General features: G+C 35.5%; 1 protein-coding gene across 1 annotated transcript in view; it reads left to right on the top strand.

Annotated features, from left to right (window-relative positions):
• PCCA (propionyl-CoA carboxylase subunit alpha) overlaps positions 1-18459 on the top strand; it is a 382136-nt gene that overhangs the window by 230312 nt on the left and 133365 nt on the right. The window lies entirely within an intron of this gene.

The following is an 18459-nucleotide window of genomic DNA, read 5'->3' as shown; positions in this document are numbered from 1 at the left end:
TAAAAATTGCTTCAATTCAGTTCAAATGAATTTTTTAAATTCAAAAAGAAAAAGGATGGTTGGCCCTTTTAATTTGGACTTTATTAGAGGTAAGAAAATACTCTGAAAAGTTACAGGAAGACTGTTCAAGTAATTTGTATTTATTATTTCTGTTTTATTACTTCGTTAATCTTTTCTGTTTGTTTTGTTAATCCTCACCCGAAGATATTTTTCCATTGATTTTTAGAGCAAGTGGAAGGGAGGGGTAGAGACACAGAGAGAGAAACATTGATGTGAGAGAGACACATCGATTGGTTGCCTCCTGCACTCACGGGATCAAATCTGCAACTCAGGTATATACCCTTGACCAGGTGAGAGCTGACGCTCTATCCACTGAGTCAAACTGGCTAAGGCATCTTTGTTAATCTTGATAAAAGTTTTGAGAAGTGTTATAGTAATAAAATTTAGGGTAAATCTTAGTAATTTCAAAAATATAAATATGAGCCCAGCCAGTGTTCTCAGTGGTTCAGCTCAACCTATGAACCAGGAGGTCACGGTTCAATTCCTGGTCAGGGCACATGCCTGGATTGCTGGCTTCATCCCCAGTATGGGGTGTGCAGGAGGCAGCCGATCAATGATTCTCTCTCATCATTGATGTTTCTATCTCTCTCTTTGCCCTTCAGAAGACACCACCAAGAAAATTATAAAACAAGATAGCAAATGGCAGAATGTATTCAGTTATCTAATAAAGGACTTGACTATATAATATGTAAATAATTGTTACGATTCAATGGTAAGCCAAACAACCCAATTAAAAGATTTTGGCCTAGATTCTTTATTAAAGAATTTATATCAATGGCAAGTAAGTTCATGAAAAGATGTCCAACATCATCAATCATTAGATGAATCCCAGTTAGAACCCCAATACTATACTACCACACACCATTGGAATAATTTACATTAAGTGAGTGGTTAAATAAATGTATAACCATGCAATAGAATACTGGTTAACAATAAAAAAGAATGAAGTATGTTATACATGCATCAACATACATAAATCTAAAATCATGCTAAGAAAAAGAAATCAGCTAAAGAAGATTACATGTGATTTCATTTATTTGAAATTTCTAGGAAAGGCAAAAGTGTAAAGACAAAGATCAGTGGTTGCCTGGGTGTGGATGTTGATGTCACAGAATTACATCTGTATACAGTCAGTGCCCCAAACCATAATCCAATAGTCATTCCTATTTCACCATCATCCCAGAATCCTCCTCCCCTGCTATTACTGATGAACTCATTACACGTTAGAAGTTCCAAGAAATTATACCAATAAAATACATAGGCTAGAGCTTAGTTATGTAGATACTTGTGCACATGTTACCTGTATAACAAGCAATTATTTTATTTTTGGTTAGTTTATTTTTCTACTGAACTTATCATTTATTTAGTATGCCAGTTTATTATAAAATTGGTACCCATAACAACAGAGACCTATAACATCTAGATAAATATACTGGCTTTTTTGTTGTTGTTGTTGTTAATCCCCACCCAAAGATATTTTTTCATATTTTTTTGGGGGGCCCAGAGTGAATGGGAGAGAAGAGAGGGGTGGGGGGTGGGGGAGGGAAAGAAAGGAGAGGGAGAGAAACATCAATATGAGAAAGACACATTGATTAGTTGCCTCATTCACTCTTGGGATCAAATCTGCAACCCAGGTACGTACTCTTGAGACTGGAAATCGAACCCATGTGCAGGCCAACACTCTGATCACTGAGCCATGCCAGCCAGGGCTATATTGATCTTTTGACAAAGTATAATCTTGTGTAGATAAAGTGACTTTATTTTTGCTTGTTCACAGAAGAGGTCCCTGATAGCAAAGCTGATGTAAGGTGGTTGTATCCTCACATTTTGGCTTCAGAATCATGTTTTCATTATTGGCTTGGGAATCGAGTCTAGTGTTAGCCTCCAGGTGTGGCTACATATTGCTCTGTCATGGGTGTGCTCATGTAATGTTTATGCTTCCAAACCCAGTGGCCTGCAGCCCTTCCTTTGTGTTGCTTGTTTTGGCTGCTGATTTTATTTTCCCAATTTCTCTATGGGTTTCACTCTTTCATCATTTATGACTTGGAAAAAGACATTAATAGTATGTACCCACAGTATTTGGATAGTAAAAAGATAGCAGTGCATTTTAGAAAAAAAGGTTAATGTGAGAAACAATAGCAATTTTTCTTATGATGACTGTAAATAAATTTGGTGAGCATAATTAAGGTTTTACATAAATATATGCTGACTTACCATGGTATTATTTTTCTTTTTAACTATCCTGTTCTTAAATACTTTTGACAGAAATGCATCATTAAAAGTTGTGTTAAGCAATCATTTCATGTTACTTGAAGCTAAAATTATTTTGTTGGCACTGTGGTTTGGCATAATAATTTGTTTCACTAACAGTTAATGATTGCAGGAAAAAATAGTAAGGAAAACAATTTTGCCCCTTTCAGTAATCTTTTATTTAGTTTTGCTTAAAAAAGCCTATTTCCCTGAGGGCCAAATACTGCTCACAAGTCAGGATTCACTTTTCTAAGCTAGGCCCTGCCTTTGCTTTACACCTCTGCTTTACTCTAGCCAGTGGTTCTCAACCTGTGGGTCGCGACCCCTAAGACCATTGGAAAACACATATATAATTACATATTGTTTTTGTGATTAATCACTATGCTTTAATTATGTTCAATTTGTAACAATGAAATTGGGAGTCACCACAACATGAGGAACTGTATTAAAGGGTCGCGGCATTAGGAAGGTTGAGAACCACTGCGTCTAGTCCGCCTCTGCCATCCCAAGCTTCTCAGGTACAGTGAGTGCCACTCTGCCCTCGGTAGGTGTCTCTGCTTCCTCCTTCCCCATTAGTATTTCTGCATCTGTTGCTTTCTTTCCTTAAGTTGTGTAACTATGCATATTGCCCTGCAGCCTTTCTTATGATTTGGCAGTTAAACTTTCTAATTCCATGATTTAATCTTCCTGTTAAACTATCTGACTCGTTTATCACTTCTAGGGAGAGCCAGGGCCACTTTCCTGGTGGTAGATTGTCTGGTGGCCAAATCTCTCTTCCCTAGTAGAGGCTGTTTTGCATTACTTTGTATGGTGTGAGAATTTGGCAGGAGTTGTGGCTCAGACTAAGGCCTTTACTCCCTTTTAGATGTCAGTCCTGAGGGTTAAAGCCATGCTCAGGTTCATGTGGGCAGTTTATGTTTTCATCTATTTTAAAGTATTTGAAAGTAAATGTTGATGCAGGTATATAGTATATAATTAGATTTTGTTGGCTTCTTTTTACTTGTTTGCTTCCTTTTCTTCCTTTACCTTTTACGCCATTCCCCAGAGGATGTATTCAAAACCCTAAACATCTTAATCATCAATATTTAACTCTTTAATCCATTTTGAATTAATTTATGTGTATGTTATGAAACGAGTTTCATTTTTGTGATTTGGAAGTTTATTTATAAAATATTTCAACCTTACCCCTCCTACCCAAAGTAGTATTTCTTTATAATTCTAAGGATGGCAAGAAAGAAATTTTTGTCTTAGGCCATTTGTCGGCAAACCGCGGCTCGCGAGCCACATGCGGCTCTTTGGCCCCTTGAGTGTGGCTCTTCCACAAAATACCATGTGCGGGCGCACACATACAGTGCGACTGAAACTCCGCGGCCCATGCGCAGAAGTTGGTATTTTGTAGAAGAGCCGGCATTTTGCGAAAGAGCCACACTGAAGGGGCCAAAGAGCCGCATGTGGCTCGCGAGTCGTGGTTTGCCGAGCCACAGTTTGCCGACCACTGTTTAGGCAGTTTGGGCCATATAACAAATTACCATAGACTGGGTGGCTTAAATAACAGATATTTACTTTTCACAGCTCTGGAGGCTGGAGTTCAAGATCAGGTGTCAGCAGGGTCAGGTTTTGGTGAGGGCTCTGTTGGAAGCTGCAAAAACCCTACTTACATCTTCACATGGCGAAAGAGGGCAAGCTAACTCTCTGGCCTCTTAGAGGGGCACCACTCATGAGTGCTCCAACCTTGTGACCTAATTATTCCCTAAACTCCCTTTTCCAAATACTGTAACCTTGGGCATTATATTTCAACATAGGAATTTGGGGGGACACAAGCATTCAGTAGCAGTGAGTGTGTGCTCTCAGAGGACGTGAACCTCCTCTCCCCCTCCATCTCTTCCCTTTCCTCCCTCTCTCACCACCCATTCTCTTCTCTCTTTCTGCTTGCCTCCCTTCCTTTACCCTCTCCTCTTCTTTTCCCTCTCTTTCCCAATTGTGTAACTTGCATGCACACACACAACACATAGAAATGAGTAGATGTGTGTATGTTAAATAAATACATTCTGTGGTTCTTTTGGCTCCTTCACCTGAAATTTCACAATGGTTGACGTGTTGCAGTGGAACCAGCATTGAGATGTCAAGAGTCAGGATTTTGGTCCCAGTGCCACTACCAAGTATTAAGGTGGAACAAGCCTTTGTGCAAATGTTTCAACTTCTGACTCCAGTTTCCACCTCTGAGAAATGGCACTGTTGGATTGGACAATTCCTGAAATTTTTTTCAGCTCAGCTCCTATTTGAATTGCATGAGGCAGACACTTTTACTTTCTGGTTTCTACTTTAGTCTTCTATTTCTCTCTTGGTATTTGAGCAGAGGTTAAAGACTCAAGAAAAGGAACACTTCACTATGGGCTACGGTTATGCTGATGAAAATATTTCCGCCTGAAAGGTTTAAAAATGCAGCATTCACTTTGTGGAGGATTACTCTGGGTGTATGGAGTCTGTGTGTAATCACCACTTTGAGCTCATACTTTGTAGAACATATCAAGTATCTTGACTGGCTACAGAGCCTGTCATCAGTTTAACTCTTTTAGTCACAGTAGCATAATGGGAAATTATATTCACTTGAATAGCAGTCGTTGTGTCTACATTTATATTGCATTTTCTTTCCTCATCTGGCTTCCTGATAAAATGGAGAATCAATATTTTAGTGACTTTTACCTGACAGATGCAATTATCTGTGTGTTGGGTTTTGTTTTTTTTCTGTTAAAAAAGTGTCCTTTCCTGGTTTTAGATTTATAATTCATTTACCCATTCTTAAGTTTTCAATTAGAAGAAAAAGTTTAAGGTTTTAAAATATGACTTTAATCATTGAAAGATATAATTGGAAAAGAAACAAAAAATAGCTATATGAAAACAATTCCCAAGTAAAGGCAAGTATTTTTATAGTTACATATTGGCTCTTTTACTTAAATGTCTCTGAATTTAAAAGGATATGTCACATTATTAACACATTTTCACCGTCTGTGACACTAAAACGCAACTTTTATATTATACTTGTTTCATATTTGTTCTCAAGTTAGCTGCTTCATTATAACAATTAGGTTGATGTTTTAATAACGGATTATATAATGAAAAATAGTACTTAGGACATATATTCACAAACATACATAGTCATACTATGCCTCTGGAAGTATCTACTTTCACTTGAGCAATAAATTCACTAAAAGTAGCAAAAGGGGAGAAAACATCAATTTAGTTAATTTCCTTTATGCTTGCCTTACTTTTAGTATCTCTGTTATGATATTTTCATTTATTTAATTAGACCATCCTGGATGATTTAGAAATTTATGTGAGATTAAGCAGAAAATATTGATTAAGTGGATGAAATGTCATATTTATAATTTTTTGCTAAATATTACATTTTAAAATATATCTCTTTAATTCTACGATAAGAGCTGAATGGAAGACAAAATAGCCTCATTATTGCAAGAGAATTTCTCTGTTCCCTGCAATGACTCCAAAAGCTCTTGCACACTTCATCAGTATTATTGTAATTCTTTGGCTGCAGGATATTTGGCAGCTGTTGCACCCCACTGGCAAATCCTATTCATACTTCTTTCCCATTCACCATTGCCATTGGAGAATTGATTTCTCTCTCCTCTACTCTAACCTTTCCCAATTCATTTTGGATTGTTCAATGTGAAACATTTTAATTTCATATCATACAGCTATTCAGCTCACAATCCCTTTTTTAACCTGTCACCAGGGTAACAGCATAGCATGCTTTCTTTAGGCAATCAAGTTTTTATTTCACATGCTTAATGTTGCATTAAATGTTTGCATTTTGTTTAACCCCCTTAAATACTTTGAACTCTGGATATGTTTTGCAGGATAATGAAATTCTTGATTTTTGAATCAAAACTAAATCGACACTATCAACACATTCAGAATAAAATGTCAAATGATTAATATATATAATTCAAAGATTAGTATTAAAATCCAAGTTAGCTGATCTGTGTAAGGAAATCTTCTGTAGACAGTGGAAGAATATTTGTATATGTAGCCCTGTTCCAAAAAAGGACTTAAAGGCGTTTTAAAGAGATTTGTCAGTGAGATAAGTAAAAATTTAAAAGAGTAATGGAATTAGCAAGTGGAAAAATTATATCTTTTAAAGACATTGCTTGATTTTTCAGTGTAATGCTTTTTTCTCTATTTGTGTGTTTGCCATAATGATTTATGTCTTTGATTTAAGATGAAGTAATGTACTATTGTGTGGTTGAGAGTCTCTTCTAGGAGATGGATTTGGGCATTGTGTTTATCTATTTAGTACTACCTTTTCCTTAAAATAAGTAATTAAATTAAAATGATAGATTATACTAGATGAAATGCATATATTTAGATCTTGATTCTTTTAACTGAGTATATTTAAATTTCTATTTATACCAGTACTTTTTCATCTTTATCCCAAATAATAGTTTCAGTGAAATTTGTTCTGTGAATAAATTTTAAGAATTTAGGATATTCTAAGAAATATAAAAAATGCATAAGAAAAGGAACAACAGAGACTAGTAACCTATGTTATTTGAAAGCATTATCATTTTAGAAGATATTAGCATAGTAGTCGTTTAAATATCCTAATATACTATTATACAATCCCACATTAATGTATAGGATAAACTCTGAATTAAGCTGCCCATTTTTATAAAACCATCTTTTTATTTTACCTTTTTTTGGAACTTTAAAATATAGATATAGATTAGATATAGATATAGATATAGATATATAGATATATATAGATATAGATATATATAGATATATAGATATATCAATTCTCTGATTCTTGATTTAGTGTTCTTTGTAATTTCTGGTTTTCTACAGTGTGTTGGACTAATTCTTATTTCCAGTGCTCATATGAAACTAATAGTCCTGGATCTAGATAGCATTGGTCTACATGACTAATGTTCTTACTATCTATTTTACAAAGGTCACTTTCTTTCAGTAGAGTAAATTCCTGAATATACAGTTTAATGATGATGGTTTTTTACCTACAGAGTTAGTTATTAGATCACTCCAAAAATAACAAATAGCACTCCGTATTGTAAGATGCTTGGGCTTAGAATAATGGCAAAACAGTTCCTGTCCTTTAGGAGGCTTAGGGTAGAATGGTGTAAGAAGACATACAAAGATAATTATCAACTCTGAAGATTGTTAGAGGAAAAGGCAAAGTTGTCCTGGTGAGGAAAAGGAATATTATTTGCAGGTTTGTCACATTATTAAAATGTCCAGTTTTTTAATAACAAGTTACAAGACATGCAAAGAAATATTAAATGTATGGCCCATTCACAAGATAAAAAGTAAATAGAAACTGTCCAGGAGGAGCCCCAAATGTTTTGCACCTTATTCAGTGACGTTGGCCTCTTAAAAACATGTGCAAAGGGCTAAAGGAAACCAGATATGAAGAATTAAAGGACAGCATGGGAATCATGTATTGTAAAATAAAAAAATAGCAATAAAAAGGTAGAAATGACTGAAAAAAAGCAAATAGAAATTCCAGAGATGAAAATACAGTGCCTGTAATGAAAAGTATACTACAGGGACTCATCAGCAGATTTGAGCTGGCAGCAAAAATAATCAGCAAATTTGAAGGTATGTCAGTTGATTTATTCAGAAAGAAAAATGTACAGAGCCTCAGAGACCTGTAGGAAACAATCAATGCATCAACTATACATGCTGTGAGTCCCAGAAGGAGAATAGAAGACAAAGGAACAGAAAGAATAGTTAAAGAAATCATGGCTGAAAATTCCAAATTTATGAAAAACATTCATTTGCACAGTGAAGAAGCTTGGAAAACTCCAAGTAGGATAAGTCCAAAGAAATCCACACCTACATACATCAGAGTTAAACTGTCAAAAACAAGAATCTTAAAAGCAAGAGAAAAATAGCTCATCATGTAAAAGAGACCCTCAATAAGATTTTCACATTTTACCAGATAGCATATAGCCCAGAAGAGAATGGGTTACATATATAAAGTACTGGGGGCAGAGGTTGGGGGCAGGGAATGTCAATCAAAAATTCTATATCCAGCAAAAATATCTCTTCAAAATGGAGTAGATCAGCAGTTCTCAACCTGTGGGTCACGACCCCTTTGGGGGTCGAACGACCCTTTCACAGGGGTCACCTAAGACCATCGGAAAACACATATATAATTACATATTGTTTTTGTGATTAATCACTATGCTTTAATTATGTTCAATTTGTAACAATGAAATTGGGAGTCACCACAACATAAGGAACTGTATTAAAGGGTCGCAGCATTAGGAAGGTTGAGAACCACTGCAGTAGACATTAAGAAGTACCCAGGTAAACAAAACCTGAGTAAATTTGTTGCTAGCCATTCTACTGCTCAAGAAATATGATAGGGCCCTTCCTCATTTTGTTGGAGTGTCATCATGTACACCAAAAGATGGCTGGTTTGATTTCAGGTCAGGGCACATACCCAGGTTGCTGGTTTGATCCCTTGTCAGGGCGTGTGTGGGAGGCAACCAATGGATGTTTCTTCTCACGTTGATGTTTCTCTCTTTCTCCCTTCTTCTCTCTAAAATCAATTAAAAAAATATGAAAGAAAGTACTTCAGGGTGAAATGAAAGGACATTAAACAGAAGCATCGGTAATAAAGAGCACTGGTAAAGATTACTACATTAGTAAATATAAAATATAGTATAAATATATTTTGTTTTGTAGCATATTTTTTCTGATATAATTTAAAGACAATGATTCAATAATTATAAATCTAAAGCATATAATATATACAGTTATTCCTTGTATGACAATACAAAGATAAAGGCAGAGGAAATGGAGCTATTCTGAAGCAATTAAACTAGCATTAATTCAAACTAGAGTGTTTAAAGATAAGGTGCTAATTGTAATCCTTAGGTTAACCACTAAGAAGGTTGCTTTACAAAATAATAAATGAAACACTAAGTGAATTAAAATGGTACACTAGAAAATATCTATTTAAGAAAAGAAGGCATTAATAGAGGGAGTTGAAGAACAAAAAGATAATGACATATAGAAAGAAAAATAAAAACAGCAAATGTAAATCCAATCTGAAGAGTAATTATATTAAGTGTAAATAGATTAAGCACTCTAATCTAGGACAGATATGGTAGAACGGATAAAAAACAAGATCAAAGTACATACTTTCTACAGTATATACAGTTTAGATTTAAAGACATTATAGGTTAAAAGGAAAATTATAGAAATATTTACCAGACAAATATTGTATTTATACTAATATTACTAATACTACTGTCAGACAAAATTTTTTTATGACAAAATTGTTACTAGAGACAAGTAGGTATATTTAATAATGATAAAAGTGTCAACCCATCAGAAAGCTGTAACAGTTATGAACATACAGTAAATCCTCACTTAATGTCTTGGTAGATTCTTGAAATGACATAACAAAACCAGTTTTCCTTAGACTGATTTAAACAAGAGTTAAATTCCTATGACATATTTCTGGTCACAGTAACATTAGCACATTTCTAAGTAAATACCCAATATACTTTTAATATTAAACTTTGAAATAAATGTGAGGTATACATATATTTTGGAAAGATTAAGAAACAAGATAATTATTTTTCAACTGGCTTATTACAGCTCAGGGTTGTGGGTGGCAAGTCTATATGGGCAGCTCAGTTTTCAAGACGATAATCAACCATGAACAGGATCCTATCCTTTGTAGGGTGCACTCATATATACTCACACTCACTCTGATTAGGACAATTTAGACACACCAATTCACCTCATGTCCACATCTTTGGGATGTGGGAGGAAACTGGAATCCTTTGAGAAAACTCACACAGACATGGGGAAAATGTGCAGACTTCACACAGACAGTGGCCCCAGCTGGGAATCATTTATTTTCATCAACATTATAACAAAATGACCTTAAATGAAATATTATTCAAGAACCTGCTGTATATGTACCCAATTACAGTTTTCAAATATATGATCCAAAACTGAAATTTCAAAAAGGAGAAATTGACACTTTGATAATAGATGAAAATTTGATTTTATTTTTTAAATTAAATCATTGAAAGTATTTATTTTTTAAATTAAATCATTATTGTTTTATTTTTCAAATTAAATCATTATTGTTGAAAGTATTGACCTCTTTTAGCCTGCCCCTGCCCCCCGCCCGCACTACCCTATTGTCTGTGCCCATGAGTTATGCATATATATATATGTGTGTGTGTGTATATATATATATATGTGTGTGTGTGTGTGTGTGTATATATATATGTGTGTGTGTATATATATATATACATGTGTGTGTGTATATAGGTATACACACACACAAGTTCTTTGGTTTCTCTCTTCCCCACCCACCTACCCATCCACCTCCGTCTTCCCTCTGAGATTCCACAATCTGTTCCATGCTTTTATGTTTCTGTATATACTTTGTTCATCAGTTTATTTTGTTCATTAGATTCCACATATGAGTGCGGTCATGTTATATTTGTCTTTCTCTAACTGGCTTATTTTACTTAGCATAATACTCTCTAGGTCCCTCCATGCCATCTCAAAGGGTAAGAGATCCTTCTTTTTTACTGCTGCATAGTATTCCATGGTGTAAATGTGCCACAGCATTTTTATCCGCTCATCTACTGATTGGCACAATTAGCTATTGTTAATTATGCTGCTATGAACATAGGGGTGCATACATTCTTTCTGATTGCCATTTCAGGTTTCTTAGGATATATTCCTAGAAGTGGAATCACTGGGTCAAAAGGCAGTTCCATTTTTAATTTTTTGAGGAAACTCCATACTATTGAAACCAAAATCTCAGACATCTCTTGTAGCAATATGTTTGCCGATACATCTCGTAGAGCAAGGGAAACTAAGGAGAAAATAAACAAATAGGACTATGTCAAAATAAAAAGCTTCTGCACATGTTTACAATGGGGGAAAAAGGTAACACCTATAATGCTTTCAACAATAAAGATAAAAGATAATATCAGGAATGTAAAAAGGCAACCTACAGAAAAGGAGAAAATACTTGCAAATCATATATTTGATAGACTTTTTGTCTAGAATATATAAAGAACTCATAAGTCAATAATAAAGACATCCAATTAAAAAAATGGGCAAAATATATGACTAGAAAAGTTTCCAAATAAGATATACAAATAGCCAATAAGTCCATGAAAAGATGCTCAACATCACTAGTCATTAGGAAAATGAAAATTCAAAACCATGGTGAGATACCACTTCACACCCACCAGGATGGCTATAATAAAAAAGATAGAAAATAACAGTGTTGGTAAGAATATACAGAAATTGGAGTCCTCAGACATTCCTGGAGGGATTTTTATGAGTAAAGTACTGCAAACCTGTAAGTAACTTGACAATTCCTCAAAATGTAAGACATTACAACATGACCCAGCTATTCCACTCCTAGGTATATACCTAAAAGAAGTGAAATCTTATGTCCACACAAATGTTGCATACAAATATTCATAGTGGCATTTTTCATAATAAGCCAAAAGTGGTAACAGTGCTAAGGTCTATGAAATGCTCAATGGATATGTATAATATTAAATAAAACTTGGTATCTTTATAGAATGGAATATTTACTCATTAATAAAAAATAAATGTAGCCATAGCCAGTTTGGCTCAGTAGATAGAGCATCGGCCCTTAGACTGAAGGGCCCTGGGTTCGATTCTGGTCAAGGGCACATAACTTGGTTGCAGGCTTAATCCCCTAGCCAGTCCTCCATGAAAAGTTAAGGTGGGCTCAGACTTGGAATCAAGTCAGTTCATGACTTCACCTGAACAATGTCTTTTCCCCAAATCTTCTCTTTAGAAGTTTCTCCAGATTGACAAATCCTCCTCCCTAAGGTAGGCAGACACCGGGCTGAGTAAAGAAGGCAAGTACACATGGGCCAGCAGAGGACATAACCCCTATTCTTCCTCAAGTGTGTGTGGGAGGCAACCAATCTGAATGTGTCTCTCTCACATCGCTGTTTCTCTCTGTCTCTCCCCCTTCCTTCCACTCTCTCTAAAATCAATGGGCCCTAGCCGGTTTGGCTCAGTGGAAAGAGCTTCAGCCTGCGAACTGAAAGGTCCCAGGTTCAATTCCGGTCAAGGGCACATGCCCAGGTTGTGGGCTCGATCCTCAGTGGGGGACTTGCAGGAGGCAGCCATTCCATGATTCTCTGTCATCATGGATGTTTCTGTCTCTCTTTCTACCTCTTCCTTCCTCTCTGAAATCAATAAAAACATATTTTAAAAAAATCAATGGAAAAATATTCTCTAGTGAGGATTAATAATAAGTATTGATACTTTATAGAACATGGATGAAATTTGAAAACATTATGCTAAGTGAAGTGGACAGTCACAATAGACCAGAAATTTTATGATTCAATATATATGAAATGTCTAGAAATAAGCAATTCTATAGAAATAGAAAATGCATTAGTGGTTGTGCAGAGCTACAGAAATTGGAGGGGGAATGTGGAGTGACTGCTAATTGGTCCAAAGTTTCCTTTTTTAGGATTATGAATATATTTTTGAAACGCTTGCAGTGATAGGTACAAAATCCTGTGAATATACTAAAATCCATTGAATTGTACCCTGGGTTAAATTTGTGACATATGAATTTAATGTCAATGGGCTGTTTACAATTTTTTAAAGTTTGTATATGTTGTATATCTTCTCCAGAGTATATATTTGGAGGAGGGTTAGTTGGGAATAACTAACCCTCCTAAACTGCCATTTTTACAGGAACTGGGACTTCTCTGTGCTATTTTAACTTTATGTTATATTCAAAGGCAGAGAAGAAAAGAGGAAAGAATACTGGTTCCCACATGTGTACTACTTCTACCTGCCAGAAGCTCTTTACAGCTCTACTTGCAAGGGTTATTTATGTCACTAAATTGAGAACAGTCATATAAATATAGTTTATAATTATGAGAAGAAATATTCTTAAATAAGACTCTATCATGCTAGAAGACATAATGATGTCTAATTTTAATTTCTAAAATTTGGACTTTAGTTATACCATTAAGGAAATAAATATACTCCATAATGATAAGTGAAAGAAGCCAGTCTGGAAAGGCTATATATTTTATTATTCTAGCTGTGACATTCTTGAAAAGGCAAAACTATGGAAACAGTAAAGATCGGTGTTTGCAGTGGATTTGGGAGTGGGGGGAGGGAGGACAAGTTGAGTAGGTGGAGCATGGGATTTTTAGGGCAGTGAACTTACTCTATATGATATCTTAATGGTGGATACATGTCATTATACGTTTGTTCAAACTTGTAGAATGTACAGCACAGAGTGAACCCTATATAAACTGTGGACTTTAGTTAATAATATTGTTATATACTAGTATATATATATATATGAGCTATCTGTACTTCTTGCTCAATTTTTCTGAAAACCTAAAACTTCTCTAAAAAATTAAGTCCATTAATTTAGAAAAAAACTGCTGAAGGTAAGACATTTTAAAGTAAATTAACAGTAAGACATTTAAAAGAAAATACGCCACAGAATAAATAATTCTGACAAAGGCTTTCTATCCAAAATAAATAACTCACCCAAATAAATAATAATAATAAGGCCAACATCCTAATGAAAAATGGGCAAAAACTTGAAAAAAAATGGACAATAAACACTAATGTTGAGGTGCTTAACATTATTAGTCATAAGAAAAATGCACAGTAAACTATGATGAGATATGGTTTCTCAGCCACTAGCCTGGCTAGAAGTAGAAAGACTAACACCAAATGGTGGCAAGGATATGGAGCAAATTCCATTGCTAGTGGAAGTACAGATTTTTTTACTGTTTTCTTTCTAGATTATTTTTTTACCCACGAGAAAATATATGTCCCCAAAAAAGACTTGTACAAAGAATGTTCATAAGAGCCCATAACTGGGAACAACCTAAATGCCTTCAACAGAAGGATGAACTGATGTGTGTTTGTACAGTAGAGTACCACTCAGCAATAAAAACAGAATGGACTATTCAATATGAATGAGCCTCAGAAACATTATAATGGGCCCAGCCAGTGTTGTTCAGTGGTTTAGCATTGACCTATAAACCAGGAGGTCACAGTTCGATTCCCAGTCAGGGCACATGCCCGGCTTGTGGGCTTGGTCCCCAGCATGGGACGTGCAGGAGGGAGCTGATCAGTGATTCTCATCATTGATGTTTCTATCACTCTCTCCCTCTCCCTTCCTCTCTGAAATAAATAAAAATATATTTATATAAAAAAAAAACAACAAAAAGCCATTATATTGGGCAAAAAAACACAAAAATCAAAACACCACTCATAAGAGTCACATAGTTTTGGAGCCTGTTTATATGAAGCTTTAGTCTAATTCAGCGATTTTCAACCTTTTTCATCTCATGGTACATATAAACTAATTACTAAAATTCTGTGGCACACCAAAAAATATATTTTTTGCCGATCTGACAAAAAATGTATATAATTTTGATTCATTGCCCTAACTGGTTTGGCTCAGTGGATAGAGCATCAGCCTGCAGACTGAAGGGTCCCAGGTTCGATTCCAGTCAAGGACATGTACCTTGGTTGCGGGCACATCCCCAGCAGGCAATGTGCAGGAAGCAGCTAATTGATGTTTCTCTCTCATCGATGTTTCTAACTCTCTATCCCTCTCCCTTCCTCTCTGTAAAAATATCAATAAAATATATATTTAAAAAAAAATGATTCATTCACACCAGACAGCTATAGTTGTATTGGCTATTGTCATTTTTTTATTTGACAGTGTAAAGGTAAAGAGGTCAGTGCCCCTGCCTAAATAGTTATAGCATGCTTTAAAATTTATTGCAGTACACCATATATTGCTGCACACTGGTTGAAAATTGCTGGTCTAATTGATAGTTGAACTGTTTGGGGGAGGGGGAATTTCCACTGGAAAGGTAAGTGGTGGAACTTAAGATTTTGTGGGTTTCTCTGTGTGTAAATTGTATATTCATATTAAAAAACAGGGTGGTTGAAATAATAGAATATTTCAGATAGTGCACCAAATTATAACAATGGTAAGTCTTTTTTTAGCATTTTTGTGTCAAGCACTAGTCTGCGCATTACATTCCTTTATCTCATTTAATCAACATGTTAGGTATTTTTTATTATCTTTGTCTTACTGATAAGGAAACTGAGACACAGGGAGGATAGTCACATAGCTTTTGTGGTCAGTGATCAGTCAGACACTAAGGACTGCGGGGGTGACGGCTGTACAACATTGCCTTTCCTGACCAGTTGTGTCCAAAGTTTAAACTGAGATCCTTAAATTCTAATTGGTGGAAGAAGGGAATAGGGTGTGCATAATAGGAACATATATACAGTTATGAGAACATCATTATTCATTTCTAGATTCAGTTGCTATTTGCATAAAATTTGTAACGCTAATGACACCAACCTGGGTGTGTTCCCTATTTCTAGACACTATTTTGTGATATATGCTGTTCTACAAGGATATATATATTTGAATGTACACATTTTAAATTGTGTGCAGACAGAATTCCATTCCTCCACTGTGACAATTTCTAGCTTTGAAGAGGTTTTCTGGAAATACTGCTTTTATCTTTCTTCTGCAGTGATAAACTTTAATGTTAGAGTGTTGTAAGTTCTCACATAATAAGGCTTAGATTTTTGTTTGGTTTGGCAGTGGACTTATGTTTAAAATTCCTTTAATCTGTTCATTCCGTGCTTTTTATATTCATTTTGATAGCTGATGGCTCTGTGAAGAATTGTGTATGAATTTATTGCACTAATAAAACTTGTATCTGTGACTCTCCATCCCAACTTGCTTAAAAGTGGGTTTTTCAGTGAATTGCTGAATTTTTGTCTTCTTTATTTTTTTTTTCCTGGAGGAAATAAGAAACAATTCATATGCTACATCTAAAGTTTCATTAAAATTGCTTATGCCCTGTCTCAGGCATTTAAAGTGGGCCATCTGTCTAAACATCTCTCTCTTTTTTTTTCTGATCATTTCCTCGACTTATTCATGAGCCATGGGAGGGCTCCTTTGTAGTCTCCATGGAGCTGGTTCTGTCTACCCCCACTGAATACATCTATGTGCTTGCATAACATAGCTTTTCACCGTGCTGGAAATTCTCTGAACTTCGTTCAGATGAATGGCCCACTTTTCTGAAGGCCTTTTTCTTCCTGCAAAGATTTGTATGCAGAAGCTGACCTCTGTGGCTATGGAATGCAGCATATTATTCTTGATCATTTTACAGACCACCCACTGTGAAAGTTATGATGAAGGATTGCTTAATGATTCTTTGACCACTAACATTGTTTTAACTCAGTATTTCACTCCTAAATAGGTAACAGCATAGTTGAAACCAGCTTTTCTGAGTGTCTGATAATATGGTTTTGAGATGGTTATAATCCCGGCTAACTAAAGATCCTGATAGTTTTGTTTACATAAAATCTGCTTTAAAAAAATGACATGTTATAACAGTGTATTTGCATTAGTACTTTTTTGATTAAAATATTTCAATAAGCTAAATGCATTAGCATTAACATTTATGACAATCAACTCACAGTTTTTGTCATAAAATGTAGAAAAATTTGGTTTTATTGAGCATATTCTTTCTGGCTGGTTGATGATAATCAAAGTAGACAGGTCTGGGTGAGAGCTATTATTTGATTTGCTTTGTGAGTAGTTGTTTATGTGAATTCCTTCTCCCTTCTTTTTTTGGGGGAAGGTTATGTTTTGAAGTAGGAGCTTAAATTATATCAGCTTTGCAAGTAACTAATAAGTTGTACAGATGAAATTTTTGATCAGTTGGTAGCTGTTTTCTCTTAGATACATACTTCAGGAAAGGTAGCTGGTTTCTGTGTGTTATTGCCATGAAGAGCTGCATGAAACTCCATGAGTTTTTCCCCTTCTTTTCAGAGTCATTTATAAAAATCTTCTCTGAGACTAGTTTGGATTTATTAGATAAATGTAATTCTTTTTTGAAATTTGAAATATAACTTTACATAATAATTATCATAAACAGTAGAATTGCTATCAATCGTTGTTAGTATAGTTTCAATAATTTTGCAGAAATAGAGCATATACTGTCTGAGGAACAGCAGCTGTCTGTGAAGCCTCCCCCCACCAGCCAGAGGAGCCACCACAACTGTGAACAGCACCCACCAGAGGAGCTGCTACCAACTGAGGAGCAGCTGCTACCACGACCGCCCAAGGAGCAACTGCAGCCCAAGGAGCCACTGCCACCCAAGGAGCAGCCACTGAATGACTCAACATCTAGATATGGCGGTACGATCAAACATGGGTAGACAAAGAAACCCCCAAAGGAAAGAAAAAGAGGACTCGCCAAAAAAGCAGCTAAGTGATACAGAAGCATGCAACATGACAGAAAAAGAATTCAGATTAAGGGTCCTAGAGTGCATAAACCGGATGGAGGAAAAAATCAACAACTTATGCAAGAAGCAAGAAGAAACAGATGAAAAAATCAATAAATTATGTAAGAACCAAGAAGAAATGAAGAGTGATATAGCTGCAATAAAAAACACCATTGAAAGTTTCAACAGTAGACTAGGAGAAGCGGAGGACCGAATTAGTGAATTAGAAGACAAGGAAGCAAAACACACCCAAACTGTACTGCAATTGGAGAAAAAAATTAAAAGACAGGAGGAGAGCCTAAGGGAGCTATGGGACAACATGAAACGAAACAACAAACGAATAATAGGGGTGCCAGAACAACTGAAAGAGGAACAAGGGTTAGAAAACCTATTTGAAGAAATAATATCAGAAAACTTCCCAGAGGTGGGGAAGAAAAAAATCACACAAGCACAGAGAGTTCCAAACAAGGTGAACCCGAAAAGACCCACACCAAGACACATCATAATTACCATGGCAAATGTTAGGACAAAGAGAGAATCTGAAAGGCTGCAAGAGAGAGACGGAAAGTTACATTCAAGGGATCTCCCATTAGATTATCAAATGATTTCTCAACAGAAACACATCAGGCCAGAAAAGAATGGACAGAAATTTTCAAAGTGATGCAAAGCAAAGGACTGAATGCAAGAATACTCTATCCAGCAAGGCTATCATTCAAAATTGAAGGGGAAATAAGAAGCTTCACAGACAAAAAAAGGCTAAGGGAGTTT

Source organism: Myotis nattereri (assembly GCF_964212035.1).
Source record: "Myotis nattereri genome assembly, chromosome: 2".
Lineage (NCBI taxonomy): Eukaryota > Metazoa > Chordata > Mammalia > Chiroptera > Vespertilionidae > Myotis > Myotis nattereri.
This window is presented reverse-complemented; position numbering and strand designations above follow the sequence as displayed.